At 44.6% G+C, this 17,817-nt stretch overlaps 1 pseudogene; it reads left to right on the top strand.

The window, feature by feature from the left end:
- Window positions 1-2,990: 2,990 nt before the first annotated feature.
- LOC142213821 (kelch-like protein 10) lies at window positions 2,991-16,460 on the top strand (annotated as a pseudogene).
- The last annotated feature ends 1,357 nt before the right edge of the window (window positions 16,461-17,817 follow it).

Raw genomic sequence — 17,817 nt, 5'->3', positions numbered from 1 at the left:
GGCACATTTTCGAAGCCCCCTGGTACCTCTGCCCATTATTTAGGTGCCCTTTGAAAGGATTGCCATGGACTTGGTAGGTCCTTTAGTTAAATCCGCTCGGGGACATCAGCATATATTGGTAGGTATAGACTATGCTACCCAATAGCCAGAAGCCATCCCTCTACGGCACACGTCGGCAAAGTTTATAGCCAAAGAATTGTTCGCTATGTTTTGCCGAGTGGGTCTACCCAAGGAAATCCTCACAGATCAGGGTACTCCGTTCATGTCTAAAGTCACCAGGGAATTGTGTAAACTCTTTAATATCAAACAGTTGCGTACATCTGTTTACCATCGCCAGACAGATGGGTTAGTAGATCGGTTTAACAAAACCTTAAAAAATATGCTGAAAAAGGTGGTGAGCAAGGATGGAAGAGACAGGGATGTTTTGTTACCGTACTTAATGTTTGCCATCCGTGAAGTACCGCAAGCATCCACTGGGTTTTCTCCTTTCAAGTTGGTTTACGGCAGACATCCTAGGGGTCTATTGGACATTGCCAAAGAGACGTGGGAGCAAGAACCCACTCCCCACAAAAGTATCATTGAACATATCGCTGGTATGCAGGACAAGATAGTGGCAGTTATGCCTATAGTTAGAGAGCATCTGCAGGAGGTCCAAAAGGCTCAAAGCCGTGTTTACAATAGGTTGGCGAGGGTAAGGACCTTTAAACCCGGTGACCGAGTACTTGTACTCATCCCCACAGTGGAGAGTAAGTTTGTTGTCAAATGGCAGGGCTCCTATGAGGTAATAGAAAAGATAGGGGAAGTGAACTACAAGGTTCGTCAACCAGGTAGGAGAAAACCTGAACAGTTTTATCATGTAAACCTGCTAAAGGCGTGAAAAGACAGAGAGAGTCTGCTTACAGGGAACCAAGAGAGTCTGCTTACAGAAAGGATTCTAGCTAAACTGTCTCCTGTAAAACCCCCACAGGCTGTAGTTGGGACTCAGAGGTAGTGGCCGGGGTAGGAATAGCAGAGACCCTCACAAAAAAAACAGCAACAAGAGTGTAAAGAGTTTGTAGCTAGGAATAGAGATGTGTTCTCTGAGCAACCCGGATGTACATCTCTAATCAAGCATGATATTGCTACTGAGCCCCATGTGAAAGTACGGATGACGCCGTAATGGGTCCCTGAGGCTCGCCGACAAGCCATTTCAGGGGAGGTACAGAAAATGCTAAAAGTCATTGAGGAGTCCAAAAGTGAATGGGCCAGTCCCATTGTGCTAGTACCCAAACCAGATGGGACATTGCGTTTCTGCAATGATTACAGGAAACTAAACGAGGTGTCTAAGGTTGACGCCTACCCAATGCCTTGGGTAGACGAACTTATTGAAAGACTGGAAGGGGCCCGGAACTTCTCTACCCTTGATCTCACTAAGGGATACTGGCAGGTACCCCTGACAGATAACGCCAAAGAAAAGACTGCCTTTATTACCCCTGAGGGACTTTTTCACTATGTCGTGTTACCGTTCGGGCTCCATGTTGCCCTAGCCACGTTCCAACGGCTAATGGACATAGTGTTAAAGCCACATACTGTAGAAAATACGCCTCAGCGTATCTGGATGACATCATTTTCAGCAATGACTGGGAGAGTCATTTGTCCAAGGTGCAAGCGGTAGTGGATTCTTTGAGAGCAGCTGGCCTGACTGCCAACCCCAAAAAGTGTGCTTTGGGGATGGAGGAGACACACTATTTGGGGTATGTGATCAGCCGTGGCATAATCAAACCCCAAGTCAACAAGGACGACGCTATCCGGGAATGGCCTCGACCTCTGAGCACCAAACAAGTAAGGTCATTCCTGGGCATAGTTGGGTATTACAGGCAGTTTATACCCGACTTTGCCACTGTTTCTGCTCCCCTGACGGACCTTCTAAAGGGTAAAAGATCTATTATGGTGCACTGTAATGAACAGGCTGAAAGTGCTTTTCAGGCACTAAAGATGGCCCTGTGTGGATCTCCTGTCTTCATTACGCCCAACTTCAGCAGGGAGTTTGTGGTCCAGAGGGACGCGTCAGATGTAGGGCTGGAAGCTGTCCTGTCTCCGGAGGTGAATGGAGAAGAGCATCTGGTCACCTAACTGAGCAGGAAACTCACGCCAACAGAAAAGAAGAGTGCCTGGCCATAAAATGGGCATTAGAGACCCTGAGGTACTATCTGCTTGGGAGGCAGTTCCATCTGGAGACCACTCGCCCCTCACTTGGATGAGCAGGACCAAGGACAAGAATGCCAGGGTGACTAGGTGGTTCTTGTCGCTTCAGAACTCTAGGTTCACAGTGGAGCACAGAGCTGGGAAACTGCAAGGTAATGCGGATGCCTTGTCTCGGGCTTATTGTTTGGCGTTTAGAGTTTGCCCTGAGGGGTCAGAACTGAGGGGGGTGGGTGGGGGGGGGTATGTAAGAGAGTGAACGGTGTGGTCTGGGAGGACAAGTATATTCCAGCCAGGCACCTAAAGGGTGTTTGGTAAAGGCCCACACCAGGGAGGTCAGCTGGGTAATCAAAGCCTGACCACACAGACAGAGCTGACCTGTCCAAACCGAATCTACAAAGCAGGTACTGTGCCACCCACTGTTATTGCCAAGGCGGGAGACTGGTAGACAGGCTTCTGTATAGACAGGGAAAAGTTTTCCTATGTTTAGTGAGTTCTCAGCCGAGAAGGGTTTTGTTTTGTTTATTCTGTGCCTTTAAAAAGGCAATGTACGCACTACAAGTGAATAAAGCCTGAACTTGTGTGCAATCCAGTGTCTGTGTCCTTGTTTCCCTTATTGCTACAAGCATCTACCTGAGCGATTTCCCCACAAAGTCAATGTGGTAGGAAGACGCAATCTATCTAGTATAATAGATATTGAGCACTGTAACAGGTGCCCTATGAAATGCAAAAATTGCTTCATGGCTCCCAATGCCAAAAGAACCTGCAGTAGATGGATGAGCCATGAATTTCATACAGAAGTCAGCTCCATGGCATACAATGCCTACAATGAGTTGACACTCATGAGCGAGCTATGTGATGCCATTATCAGAGTCCAGAGCACTGAGTTTCATGTTGATAAAACCGTCCTGGGCCTCTGTAGCCCTTATTTCAGGTGAGAGTTTAATATTTTCTGAAGCTGGTGGGGTTTTGCCAAATTCACAACTTATCACCTATACATAGGATAGATGGTAGATAAGTGTCTGATCAGCAGGGTGTTCAACAACTGGGATCCCCACTGATCCTGAAAACAGGGGTCCTATGTACCCCCATTTGAACAGATGTTGGGCTAGTTGCTCAAGATTTGTTTTGGGTCCAGATGGTTCGAGTCTCAGTGTCATAAACCCATGACTTCCTGGCTATCACAGACCCTTCCTTATCTCCACTATTAATGTCTCGCAATTGTGTCTATAGCACCTCATATAGTGTATATGACATCAGCACACTATGGAGTCCACCTATCACTGCCTTTTGGCATAAAGGCTGTCTGCTGATGTAAGGTGGTGCTAGAATGTCACACTGACTCATAAGACATGTGTCTCTTCTGTATTTTACCTGCACAATACATGTGGCAGAAGCCATTTTAGCTTGCACAAGACAAATCACTGTTTGTTTGGTCTTGTTAAATACCAAACAATTTGGAATATTCAGGTCGAACCTGGTTTGTAACAAATTGGTTCACCCATCTCAAGTAAAATTAGTATTACTATTATTAGAGGTTAGTAATAATAATAGAAGTATTTTATATCTATTCTTAGAATTTTGTAATAAGAATATTAGTATTTTACATGTAAGCTTAGAGGTTAGTAATAGTAGTTTCTTACATCAATGGTTAGAAGTTATTAATAGAAATAGGCAAAAAGAAAAATTTCATCTGAATATTCCAAATTGTTTCAGTTTTGGTTAAATGGCGATTAGCTTTAAACGAACAAAAATGGACGCTGTATTATATATACTCTGGAGTCTCTTCATAGGTTTAGGCTCAGGGGAGGTGACAAAAATAATAATAAAAATCATACATAAGGTTCCCTCTTTTGGCTTCCTCCCGGCGCTTGGCACTGCCCTGTGATATCATCGCTGTGATTGGGCCTTAGTGTTGACATGGGCATGTCGGGTGCCTGACATCATGGGAAAGCACTAGACATCACAGAGGAGGCAGAGAGAGTGTGCCGGACTCTGCAAGGAAACCTAAAAGAGGTAAAAGAAGGTGTGTATGATTTTTATTTTTTTTACACGCCCCCTGAGCCTCCACCTATTACATTCCAGGTTCTGAAGAGACCCCAGAGTTTAATAATGTCACTTTCACTTTGATATAACTTCAACTGTGTTTGCCTTAGAGAGCTAGAAATTAGATAGATACTGTAGGTTCCTAGGAGCCCTGACAGGTTTCTATACTATGTTTTATAGATAGGTTCCTAGGAGCCCTTAGAGTGTTCTACACTATGTTTTATGGATAGGTTCCTAGGAGCCCTGACACTGTTCTACACTATATGTTTTATGGATAGGTTCCTAGGAGCCCTGACACTGTTCTACACTATGGTTTATAGATAGGGTCCTAGGGGCCCTGACAGTGTTCTACACTATGTTTTAACCCCTTCCCGCCGATGGCACTTTTTGACTTCCTGACCAAGTTCGATTTTTCAGAACTGACATGTGTCACTTTATGTGGCAATAACTTCGGAACGCTTTAACTTATCAAAGTGATTTTGAGATTGTTTTTTCGTAACACATTGTACTTCATGTTAGTGGTAAATTTTGGTTGATATGTTTTGTGTTTAATTATGAAAAAATAGGAAATTTGGTGGAAATTTTGAAAAATATGCATTTTATAAAGTTTGAAATGATGTGCATTACATACAGATAGTCAGACCGCCAAAATTATATCATAAATCTCATGTCCCAGATCTCTGCTTTATGTCGGCATCAAACTTTAGTCACCCTTTTATTTTTTACAGACATTAGAAGATTTACAAGTGAAACAACAATATTCAAAATTTTCAAGAAATTTCCAAAACCCATTTTTTAAAGGGACTAATCGTGTGTGTGTGTGTGTGTGTGTGTGTGTGTTCCAGCCTGTAAACAAGAATTGCCCATTTTTTAAAGGGACTAATCCAGTTATGAAGGGGTTTTGAAAGACCCTTGTATTAAACCCCCCCATAAATCACCCCATTTTCAAAACTGCACCCCTTAAATAAGCCAAAGCAACATATACCTAGTAATTTAACCCTATAAGTGTTAGGATTGTGCAGGGACTGCGGCTATGATATGTCGCTGTCTGTTCCTCTGCAGAATCCAGGGTTGCAAGGGTTAACCTGCCTTGCAACAGCCGGGCGTGGTCGACTGGTTGATCATGTGTGTCGACCAATGGACGCTCGGATCGGGCAGCAGGGTGTGTGTGTGTGTGTGTGTGTGTGTGTGTTCCAGCCTGTAAACAAGAATTGCCCTAGCTAGTAAATTGCCCGTAAAATAGCAATGCCACTGTTAGACAGGAAGCATGCTGCCTTGTGTGTTTGTGGTAAAACTCAGTAGGGTCAGCTAGCAATACTTCTCAGACAGGGTGACTGGGAGTGGGCTTGGCAGTAGTTGCCTGGGTGATTGGGTGGAACAACTGCTCACAGAGTTTACATGGTCTCTGGCTAGTCCTGGAGTTCAGGCTAGCCACTTTGTTTATTTGTGCGGCTGCTCTGACTGCACAAGGCTCTGTGAATTGTTAACAGAGCACAACTGGTCCTTTACTTTAGTTGCAGTGACAGGAACTGTTAGACTGTGTTCACACCAGGTTGGTTAGCAGTCAGTGGCCCAGAGGGCTCCATAGGGTTTAGTTTGTTTTATTTTTTTAATAAACCCTGCTGACCATAACAGTATCATAGAGCCAGAGCCCCACCGCAATATGACTTCAAAAACGCATTTAGTGAATCTTGTTGATAGCCTGAATACACGCCTGGGCGCGGTCGAGCAACACTTACAGCAATCTCCACCAGCTGCCCCAAACAATTTTTCTGACCTATCTCAAGGGTTAGTACAGGCTATGGCTCAGTTGGTTGGTAGTCTGCCGACCCTTGCAGCGTCACAGTGTCCTCTCCTGCCTCCGGAGCGGTATGCGGGTGAGCCGCAGGGATGTCGGGGATTCATTCACCAATGTAAAACATATATTGAAGCCTGTCCCAGTCTCTTCCCAGATGAGAAATATAAATGTCCTTTGTAGTTTCCTTGCTCACTGGGAGAGCCTTGGCCTGGGTCACCCCGTTAAAAGAACGGGATGCAGCGGACTTGGTTACACTAGCCGCGCTGTGTGAAGCACTACGCCTGGTGTTTCATGGCCCAGTGCCCCAGTCCACCTATGCCTCTCAGCTCTTACATTTAAAGCAAGGCCAGAGCTCGGTAGAGACTTTGCTATCGAGTTTCGAACCTTGGCATCTGAGCTGGATTGGCCAGACAAGGTACTGGTGGCAATTTTTTGGGAAGGTTAGTCCTCAAATATAAAGGATGAACTAGCAGGCCGAAATCCTTCTACCTCCCTCTCTGTCCTAATAAATTCAGCTACTCGAGTGGATACACAGTTGTCTGATAGGAGAGTGGAGCGGGGGCTCGAGCGTAACCTCATGTCTCAGAGGGGGGTCATAAAATCTACCACTGCCTCGCCTGTTGAGGAGTCCACGGAACCTATGGACACCTCCCGTGCTTCCACTCCTGGTGGCAGCAGGAGTAGGAAAATTAAGGGGGTGATTTGTTACCGTTGCAACAGGCGAGGGCATATTGCTCCTCAATGCTCGACCCCACTGGAAAAGGCTAGCCAAGTGTCCATCGGGGGTGGGTTACTTGGTACACAAAAGTCCCATAATCACATCCATTTCCCAGTAGCCCTTAAGCTGGGTAATGGTTGGGTTAATGCTAGAGCAATGATAGACTCTGGGGCCATGGGGAATTTCATGTCAGCCAAATTCGCCCAGCAGAATGGTGTGCCCATGAGAGCTCTTAAGACCCCCATTAAGATTAAGGTAGTTGATGGGTCTCAGATTCGATTTGAGACGCCACTGTTGCTTCTGCACAGTAAAACACTGCATACAGAGAAGCTCTCTTTTCACATCTTGGAGGGCTTAACTGATGCAGTAATGCTAGGTCTCCCATGGTTACGCCGGCACTCACCAGTCATAGACTGGAGGCAAGGGGAGATTATTAAGTGGAGTTCTGAGTGCAAGGGCAGATGTATGGAGGCTATACCATCTGCCGTTCCTCCGGTGAGGCCTTCAAAGCAGGAGGTCTTACTAAGACTCTGCCAGTACCTGGGTCTCATAATTATGCCACTGACCTGTTGCCAAGGGCAACGCCTCCTCAAGGCAGAAGCAGGAAACATAAATCTGCAAAAAAGTCTTTTGGTCCCCTGCCATCAGGTGCCAGGGAGGGTTTTTGCCCGCAAGGGAAAGCTAGGGAAAAACCTAACACTAAGCTGGATGTTGGCGCAGTTTCTGGGCAGAATAAAGGGTCTAGACTTGTACACTCCCCTGACTTGCCAAGTCCTGTACTAAATGGCAAAGTTCCACGGCCTGTTTATTTTGCCATGAGTCAGGCCAAGGACAGGAGCAGAGCAACAGCTGACATCAGACATAGGTCAGGGACGGAGTTGTCCCCAAGGGATCGTGTCTGGCTCACTCCTCGCCATTTTCATCTCCGACCCGGAGACGCATGGCGTCGTTGCGCCGTGGAGGGGGGGATAGTGTTAGGACTGCGGCCATGATATGGGCGTCGCTGTCTGTTCCTCTGCATAATCCAGGATTGCAAGGGTCAACCTGCCTTACAACAGCGGGGCATGGTAGACTGGTTGATCGACATGTGTGTCGACCAATGGACGCTCGGATTGGGCAGCTGGGCTATTTGCTGGTGACCGCCCCTTGCCTATATAAGGGGGCTGGTCTGGACGCCTGGCGCTCTATGATCACATTCCAAAACCTGAAATGATGTGTGTGTATGTATGTATGAGTTCCAGCCTGTAAACAAGAATTTCCCTAGCTAGTAAATTGCCCCTGAGATAGCAATGCCTCTGTTAGTCAGGAAGCATGTTGCCTTGTGTGTTTGTGGTAAAGCTCAGTAGGGTCAGCTAGCAATACTTCTCAGACAGGGTGACTGGGAGTGGGCTTGGCAGTAGTTGCCTGGGTGGTTGGGTGGAACAACTGCACACAGGGTTTACATGGTCTCTGGCTAGTCCTGGAGTTCAGGCTAGCCAGTTTGTTTATTTGTGCGGCTGCACTGACTGCACAGGGCTCTGTGAATTGTTAACAGAGCATACCTGGTCCTTTACTTTAGCTGCAGTGACAGGAACTGTTAGACTGTGTTCACACCAGGTTGGTTAGCAGTCAGTGGCCCAGAGGGCTCCGTAGGGTTTAGTTTGTTTTATTTTTTTAATAAACCCTGCTGACCATAACAATAAGTGCTTAAAGAGGACCTTTCACCACTTTTGGGCACATGCAGTGTTATATACTGCCAGAAAGTCGACAGTGCGCTGAGTTCAGCGCACTGTCGGCTTTCCCGATCTGTGCCCGGTGTAAAGAGCTTACGGTGCCGTTACCGTAGTGCTCTATGGTCAGAAGGGCGTTTCTGACCATTAGCCAGAGACGTCCTTCTGCCTCGCGGAGCCTATCGCGCTGTACTGTGGAGCCGGGAGGAACTCCCCCCTCCCTCTGCTCACACAGCTCGTCTATAGATGAGCATTATCAGGAGCGGGAGGGGGGTGTTCCTCCCCGCTCCACAGTACAGCGCGATAGGCGCCGCGAGGCAGAAGGCACCGTAAGCTCTTTACACCGGGCACAGATCAGGAAAGCCGACAGTGCGCTGAATTCAGCGCACTGTCGGCTTTCTGGCAGTATATAACACTGCATGTGCCCAAAAGTGGTGAAAGGTCCTCTTTAACAGGAATTAATACAAAATGGAGGTGAAATTTTCAAATTTGATTTTATTTTACTAATATTTTAGTTTAGCCATAGAATTTGCACATTCACAAGGGGTTAAAGGAGAAAACGCATCCCACAATTTGTTATGCAAGTTCTCCCGACTACCATAATACCCCACTTGTAGGTGTAAACTAATATATGGACGCACAGCGAGACGTAGAAGGGAAGGCGCGCCAAGGAGCTTTTAGATGGCAGATCTGGCTGAGATCAGTTTCAGGAACCATGTCGCATTTACAAAGCCCTTGAGGAGTCATAACAGTGGAAACCTCTAGAAAGTGACCCCATTTTGAAAACCGTACCCCTCAAAGAATTTATCAAGTGATGTAGTGAGCAATAGTAACCCCAAAGTGAATGTGTAAGCTGTGCGGAGTAAATTGGGTACACCAAATCCCATTCTATTTTCCCACTAGCTCCTATGACACGGACGGGGAAGAGGGGCATTCTGGGGGATCAGCGCTGGTGTATTCTCTCTCATAAGCTCTAAATATGGGGTGTACCCTGAAAACGCTCGCACAGATTATACATTTCCTTCTAGTCGCAGCCACTTATGTCCTAATGATTTGGCGACTTTTAGGGTTTTTGTCTTCACATTGTACAAGCTAGATTTTTATTTTTATTTTCTGGCAATGTGGCTGTAAGGATTGGAGTCAGGGTCAGGCAGTGCAAAGTGACACAGCAACACTGTGCAGCTAATGACAAAAGGGGTCGCAGGCCCTGCAGCTATAACTATGCTGTAATATCTGAGATGAGGCAGACCAATGCACTTCCTAATTGAAGTGCGCCTACCACGGCTCCTAACCTTCTATCCGGCGGCTAGGATAAGGGGAGAGGAGGCCCTGAAAGTGCTAGGGACTGGAGTCACGGGGTCACACCTAAACAGAAAGCACAGTGTAAATACAATGCAAAACAAAAGACTAAACAGCATGGAACCACAAGGAGGACCACAAGTCCCAGCAAGACACAGAAGAGAAGGCGAGGTCAGACGAGCAAGAGGTCGAGCCAGGAGATATAATAAAAGGTACCAAATCAAAAGACAAGGGAATGTCAAAAATACAAGCCGGGTAAATAAACCAAGAAACATATGGAATACAAACAGACAGGGAATCAGACTGAGCAGGGGGACCAGGAAACACAAAGTGACTGGATGGCAAGCATCTATGCCTGGGTGGGGTTTAAATAGCAGCAGAGAACACACCTGATGGCTAATGGCATGGAGACTGAAGGCAAGGAAAAGATTAACCCTTAATGACCTAAGCACACCCAATAGAACTCCTAACACGTCTCCCAGGGAGACGCCGCGCAGCAAGGAGACCGCGGCGACTCCGTATCCTGACAGTGGCCATATGAGGGCTTGATGTTTGCGGTATTAGATGTACTTTTCAATGCCACCATTTTGGGGCCTATAACTTATTGACTACATTTTATTAATTCTTTCTGGGTGGGATGTAAAAGGAAACATCAATTCTGGCATTGCTTTTTAGCATTTATTTTTTTCCCGTGCAGCGTACAGCATAAGTAACATGTTACCTTTATTCTGTGGGTCGGTACGTTTACAGCAATACCTCATTTATATTATTTTTTAATGCGTTGCTATTTGTGCAGAATAAAATTCAATTCAGGGAAAAAAATCAATTATTTTTGCATCGCCATCTTCTGAAAGGCATAACATTTTTATTTTTCGCTAGACAGAGCTGGTTGAGGGCTTATTTTTTGCGGGATGACCTCTGCTTTTTATTGGTAACATTTTGGTTTTCATCTGACCATTTGATTATTTTTTACTGAACATTTTTTGGGACTTTATTTATTTCTAATTTATTTTAAACTTATGTGTGTAGACACACAGGCTGACAGCTTCCTTTTCGGGCAGGATCAACCAGGTGCGTGATGTCACTGATCAGACCCCGGGCTGCCCCCTATGAACACTGGCACCCCCGAAACCATTTTAAAGCGAAACCCCGGAGATGCCGGCAGTCAAGTTGACCGACCCGGTCGGACCCGGTTCCGACCGCGGGTGTCATGGGGCATTGTCAGCCGTAGCATACGGCTGACACACGCAGCGCATGGTGCGCGCACAGGTTCTGTGTGCGCACCATACAGCCGCCGTAATAGTACGGCGGTTTGCGGGAAGTCCTTCCCGGCAGCGCCGTACTATTACGGCGGATGTCGGGAAGGGGTTAAGATAAGTTCCTAGGAGCCCTTAGAGCAGGGGTGCCCAATACGTCGATTACGATCTACCGGTCGATCGCATGACACAGCCAGAAGCGTTCATTGCAGGTGCGGTCTGCTGTGTGAGCGGGGCCTGGGCCGCAAACCTGCCTAGTTTCCATGTCAGATTGGAGAGTGGGGAGCGCGTCATGCCCAGGAGCTGCTGCTGCTTCTGTCCCGTGTGTCTTGGTGGTGGAGCAGAGGGAAGTCTTCCCTCCGCCGCCGAGACACATGGGACAGAAGCAGCAGCAGTTCCGGTGGATGACACGCTCCCCACTCTCCAGGCGGCCGCGGGCAGGAGCCTGGGGGTCTGTGCTGTGGGCACCGGCATTACTGGCAGTGGTGTCGGCTCTGTGCTGGGTGCCCAGGAAGTGCCATGTGAGCTCTGAGCCAATCAGAACGTCTGCATCAGAACAGGCCCCGCCCCTTAAACTTGTTAAGCCCTGCCCAGTCTTGTTAGACTTGTGGGCCCCGCCCACACAGTAGACCCAGGCCCTGCCCACACAGTAGATCATTTTGACTTGGCCAATTTCTAAGTAGCTCAACCCCTGTACAAGTGTGAGCACCCCTGCCTTAGAGTGTTCTACACTATGTTTTATAGGTAGGTTCCTATGAGCCCTGATGCTGTTCTACAATATGTTTTATAGATAGGATCCTAGGGGCCCTGACAGTGTTCTACACTATGTTTTATAGATAGGTTCCTAGGAGTCCTGACAGTGTTCTACACTATGTTTTATAGATAGGAGCCTAGATAGTGTTCTACACTATGTTTTATAGATAGGTTCCTAGGAGTCCTGACAGTGTTCTACGCTATGTTTTATAGATAGGAGCCTAGATAGTGTTCTACACTATATTTTATACATAGGTTCTAGGAGCCTTGACAGTGTTCTACGCTATGTTTTATAGATAGGAGCCTAGATAGTGTTCTACACTATATTTTATACATAGGTTCTAGGAGCCTTGACAGTGTTCTACACTATGTTTTATAGATATGTTCCTAGTAGCCCTGACAATGTTATACACTATGTTTTATAGATAGGCTCCTAGTAGCCTTGACAGTGTTATACACTATGTTTTAAGCCAATGTAAGGTTTGGTTTGTACTGAACTTCTTTTACCCAAAACAAATCTTGGTCCTGAACTACCCAATAGTAGCATTTTACATTTACAGTATACTTAAAGGTTAGTAATATTTTACTATGCATTTTCTATTTTCAGGGCTCTTTTCAAAAATGTTTTGGGCAGTGCAGATAGAAACTTATACAACATACCAGTCGTTTGCCCAAACATCATATGGAGCATAATAGACTATGCCTATACCAACAGTGTTGCGATAACTCCTAAAAATGTAATGGACCTCTTTATTGCGGCTGACCAGTTTAATGTCATGGGAATTGTCAATCTGTGCAGCAAATTTATCGCACGTAAGATTGATCTTGAAAACTTCATGGACATATGGAGAATTACCAACCATTCCCTCTGCCCTGATCTCTGCCAGAAGACTCACATCCTCCATCACTTGGAAGAACTAGTTAAGACATCAGACAAGTTCTTTGAGTTTACGCTAGAAGAACTTAGAGACCTGATAGAAAAGAATGAATTAAATGTCACAGAGGAGAGTATAGTATTTGAGGCTGTTGTCAGATGGATAGACTACGTTCCTGCAGAAAGAAAAGAGTACATGAGAATTCTTCTCCCTCAGGTATGACTACAGTGTTAAAAGGAACAGAGCTACCATAACAGTGTCCAGCCTCTGGCTCCATGCTGTTTCACTATATCAGGGACTGGATGTATGGTTCCCTCCTAGCATATACTGTATATCCGGGGAATAATAAAGCTTTACCTGCACTGGATAATATACACCTTGGTCCCCGGAAGCCCCATTTACTTTATTTGCAGAGACAGCTGGGCAGGCCAGAATACTTGTTCCTCTTCCATCTCTGCAGCCACTTCAATTCTTACTGATATTCTGACTCCCCACTACTTGGACAACAGACCCATTGAATAGGGTGGAGTTGTTTGTGAAACTGAGAGTTGGAGTGTCAGCTGTGGAAGCACAAGAGGCCTCATCTCCACAGTTGCACTCTACAACAACAATAAAAGGGGTGTCTTTAGTAATAAAGGTTATCCAGTGAACAGTATAACCCCTTTAACCTTTGCATAAAGATACATGTTGAAATATGTTTAATGTGTTTGTTTATTCAATAGGGAAGTTAATATTCTGACATAATAAAACATTTTTCCTAACAATTTTCTGTATGTAGCCATTCACATTGTAATGACCACCAACATATGTTTATGGGCATCTTAAAACCGAAATAGATCAGTGATAATTTGGGTGGGTTTTTTTTTTAATAAAATGTCTTAACCCTCTTATATTTCTTGCTAGATTCGCTTGGCCCTGATTATTAAAGAATACATCCTGAACAATGTCATAGTCAACAAGTATGTGAAAGACAATGAGGACTGCAAAGCCATCATTAATACTGCTCTCACACTGAGGCCTAACATGGTGAGACCATGCCTACATACGCAATTTTATTTGCTTTTGGTAGCTGTAATAGCGCAGAACTCACTAACAACATCAGGTCTTATGACACCCGAGCCAACCAGGGGATTAGCATTACATATGCAGAGGAGAAACCTAGAGCCTATCATTAGGGTTGGGCAATCGGGATTGGAAATGTTCAGATTCCGATTGGTGATCGAGTAAATTTCACGATCGTGATCGGAATTCCGATCTCGATCTTTTTGGGTGGGATCGAGATCGGAGGTTATTTCCCATAATGCTTGGCTACTGGCCAATCATTGTAGGAAAAGCTTAGCACCCATAGGTATGAATGGAAGCGGGCGGCCACTTAACTCCTGCGTGCCGGCTGAGTCCATTCAATCCTATGGATTTACCGCAGCCTGCCACTCTTCTGCTTCGTCCCTGTTTTACCATATACTCAGCTGAATATACGGTAAAACAGGGACAAAGCAGTAGAGTGGCAGGCTGCAGTAAATCACTGTGTGCTGCGCTGCTGTGAGGACGACGAGGCAAGTTCACAAGTAGATAGACAAGTCAATGTACAGTAGTATCTATCTACTCGCGAACTTCGCTCAACTTACCTGCACAGAAGTGCTGCCGCTGCCCTCTTCTGGTCTGGTCCTCTCTCCTTCACATGCCTTCAGAGCGCCCTCTGCCCCCATAGACTAGTATTATAGAGATGCTGGGAGAAGGTGGGGCTTATGGCTTAGGAGAGTGTGGGCGTGTACTGGGAGGGGAGATGTGAATGATGCACTCACATCTCCCCGTCCACACTCTCCTAAGCCACAACAAGCCCCGCCTACACCCATCATCTCTAACACTAGCCTAGGGAGGTGGCGATGCTCTGAAGGCCTGTGAAGGAGAGACAAAGACCGGACCGGACCAAGAAGAACTGGGAGCGGCAGTGGATCTGTGCAGGTAAGCGGACACTAGAGGGGATTTTTTTTTAATCACTACACAGCGTGGAATCCAAAAATTTAAACAATTTTTGGACTACATGCTTTGTAGTAAATAGGATCGTTTTTAAAATCCGATCTTCGATTATTAAAAAAATCTCATTGACTTGCATTGGGATTGGAATTGGGATCAGGTTTGAATGGAAAATGATTGGAAATCGGATTTTAAAAACAATTCTGAAATTTCAAGATCGGCTCATGGCACCGCATATCTCAACGGCCACGTTTATTTCATCGGTGGATTTTATAGTGTGGGCTACTTGAGAAGTGTCAAATGTTTTGACCCAGTGAAGAAGACATGGCATGAGCAGCCTTCATGAATTATAAAAGAAAATATGTCAGTGTTACAGTCCTGAATAATTATATCTATGCCATGGACGGCTTTGATGGACAAGAGACTCTAAATACAGTTGAACATTATGATCCTGATGCCAACCAGTGGATTCTGATTTCCTGTAAGCATGAGCAAAGGAAGGATGCTGGTGCCACCACCCTTGATAGAAAAGTAAGGAGACTTTGATGTCTATACCTTCAGCCCTAGCTAAATTTTTGGAACTTTCTTTTTTACACTTTTATTTTCTGTGTTGCAAACTGTATAATTAGTAATTAGGCTAGGAATTAGTCCTGATCTCTAAGTCTGGAGGACCTGCTTACAAAAATCTTCTATATAATGTTAATATAGAAGCAGGTTGCTACATTATTGCCCATTCTTTATTTAATTCAGATCTATATATGTGGTGGATCCAATGGACAGGATTGCCTTTCTGCAGCTGAGATCTATAATGCCTGAAAGCAAGCAGTGGAGCTACATCATCCCAATGAAAAGCCGACGTACTGGAGTTGGCGTCACGGACTATAGAGGAAAAGTATTTGCGGTATGATAATGGACATTTTCTCTTTCAGCGTCAAGTTAATTATAATATAAATGGAAGAAACTTTAGCTCCAGGCCTGTAGTGGCTCACTGACTTCTATAAAGGGGTTGACCATCTCTAAATGATAAATGGAGTCAGCAGATTGACCTGACCATCTTTTTTGTCAGTCTGATTAATCTCAGGCTTACCGTGCATGTCCCATTTTTGGCTTTTAATCACTGGTCTTCCTTAAGGGGACAAGGTGTGTATTGATATCTGTGGCCTACTGCACATAGAGAACAGAGGAGACAAGAGGGGCATAGCTAGAGATAAGTGAATCGATTTGTAATGATTTGAACTGAATTTTTGAAAAGTTTTTTTTTGTATATATGACTTTTGAGTAGCAACAAAAAAAATCTCACTCTACGTATTGATGAATGGAGCAGAAAAAAAAAAGTTTTTTTCAGATTTTTGTCTAATTTGCGCAGGCTGCAATAATATAGATATGAGTTTGACAAGCAACCAAAAAAATGCTCGAGAAAAAAATATTTTAATTCTTAAATATTATAATTCATTTAATTAGATACATTAGAGATAAATCCATTGTTACCTTACATTTTCTATATAGATTTTTTGGGATTGACTGAAATTTATAGTTCTTCATTTTTCTTCAACAGATTAGTGGTTATGATGGACAGAATTGCCTGCGGTCTGTTGAGACTTATAGCCCCATCACTAAGCCCTGGTGTAGGGCACCAAATATACTGAAGCAGCGCAGAAACTTTGGCACTGGAGTGATAGATGACCACCTTTATGTGGTGGCAGGAATAGCTTCAGCACCACTTTCACTGATGAATATTATGATGAGAAGACGAAAGCATGGTATCATGCCCATACAAATAAGATCTCCCAAAGTGTCCTAAGCTGCTGTGTGGTTCCTGGTCTACAAAACATTAAGGAGTATATTTCCTGAATTTCAAGAATATATATTTTAAAGACTTTGGAGCTGTCATCCTGTAAATACAGAAATGTTTCAATAAATCTCCTGAGAAACAAAAAGATTTTTTATCGGTGGGTGAGAGGGTGGAATAACTTGGTTGCCGGGTGCTGGTTTCTAGCACATTAAATGGTGTACTGAGCAACACGCTACTGTCACCTTCTATGGTAGTCCGAAGTGGTTGACAATCAGAAGACTTGTGAACTGGAAACAAACAGCAGCAGGGGGAACATCCAACACCCCCATGGGGAGAAGCAAATAAGAAGAATGACCGGTGGATGGAACGGACACTGCGCTACTCCATAAACGTTGAATAAACACACACTTTATTGAGGTTTCTTACACACGACGCATTGGACAGTGTTTTGGGGAATACCCCTTTTTCAAGTGTATAACCAATACACACACGTATCCTATTGATATAGAAAAACAAAACCACAAAACAAAAAATACCATATAAAAGTCTGTTAAAATGGCAAGGACACAACAAAACAAGGATTGGCACAGAGATCATATATAAAAATAAAAACATAATCATGGTTGTATATACACTTGAATAGACCATAATTATAATAACACACACATCGGTCTATCATAACAAAACATAAGTACAGAAGCACAGGATTGTAAACATATGTTCAAGTAAAAGGTACAGCGATGGGGACTAAATTTGCACCGGCCTTTGCCAACCTTTTCATGGGTCGCTATGAGGAAACCTTTATATTAAATTCACACCCCTGGACTAACAACATCAGAATGTACAAACGTTACGATCGATGATTTATTATTCATCTGGGAAGGGTCGGTTGAATCATTTCATGAATTCACCACTTATCTTAATAGTAATGACTGGGGGATAAAATTAACAGGTAAAATTGACAAAACAGAGATAGAGTACTTAGACCTGGTGTTGATGGGAAACACAAAAGGGATCCAGACTAAAACTTTTTTCAAAAAAGTGGATAGCAACAGTCTGCTGAATCACAAGAGTGTTCACTATCATAAATGGAAGAAGAACGTCCCGTTTGGGCAGTTCAAAAGATTGAGACGAAACTGAACTGCACGAATGAATCAGACTATCAAACTCAGAGCAAAACAATGGCCATGAGATTTAAAGAAAAGAAATACCCTGACTCTATCGTTAAGGAGGCCCAGATTAAAGCTGGGAACCTCACTCAGAGGGAGTGCCTGGTTGCTAAAAAGGCCACGAACTTTATCAACACCTTTAATGTGGTTCACCATTCTATCCGTAAGATCTTAGAGAACCACATCCTACTCAACGATCAGCACTTAAAGAAAACACTCCCCAAAAAACCAGCCATAACTTATAGGA

This window comes from Leptodactylus fuscus, chromosome 1 (genome assembly GCF_031893055.1).
Source record: "Leptodactylus fuscus isolate aLepFus1 chromosome 1, aLepFus1.hap2, whole genome shotgun sequence".
Taxonomy (NCBI): Eukaryota; Metazoa; Chordata; class Amphibia; order Anura; family Leptodactylidae; genus Leptodactylus; species Leptodactylus fuscus.
The sequence above is the reverse complement of the archived record's forward strand: the minus strand, read 5'-3'. Positions and strand labels throughout refer to the sequence as shown.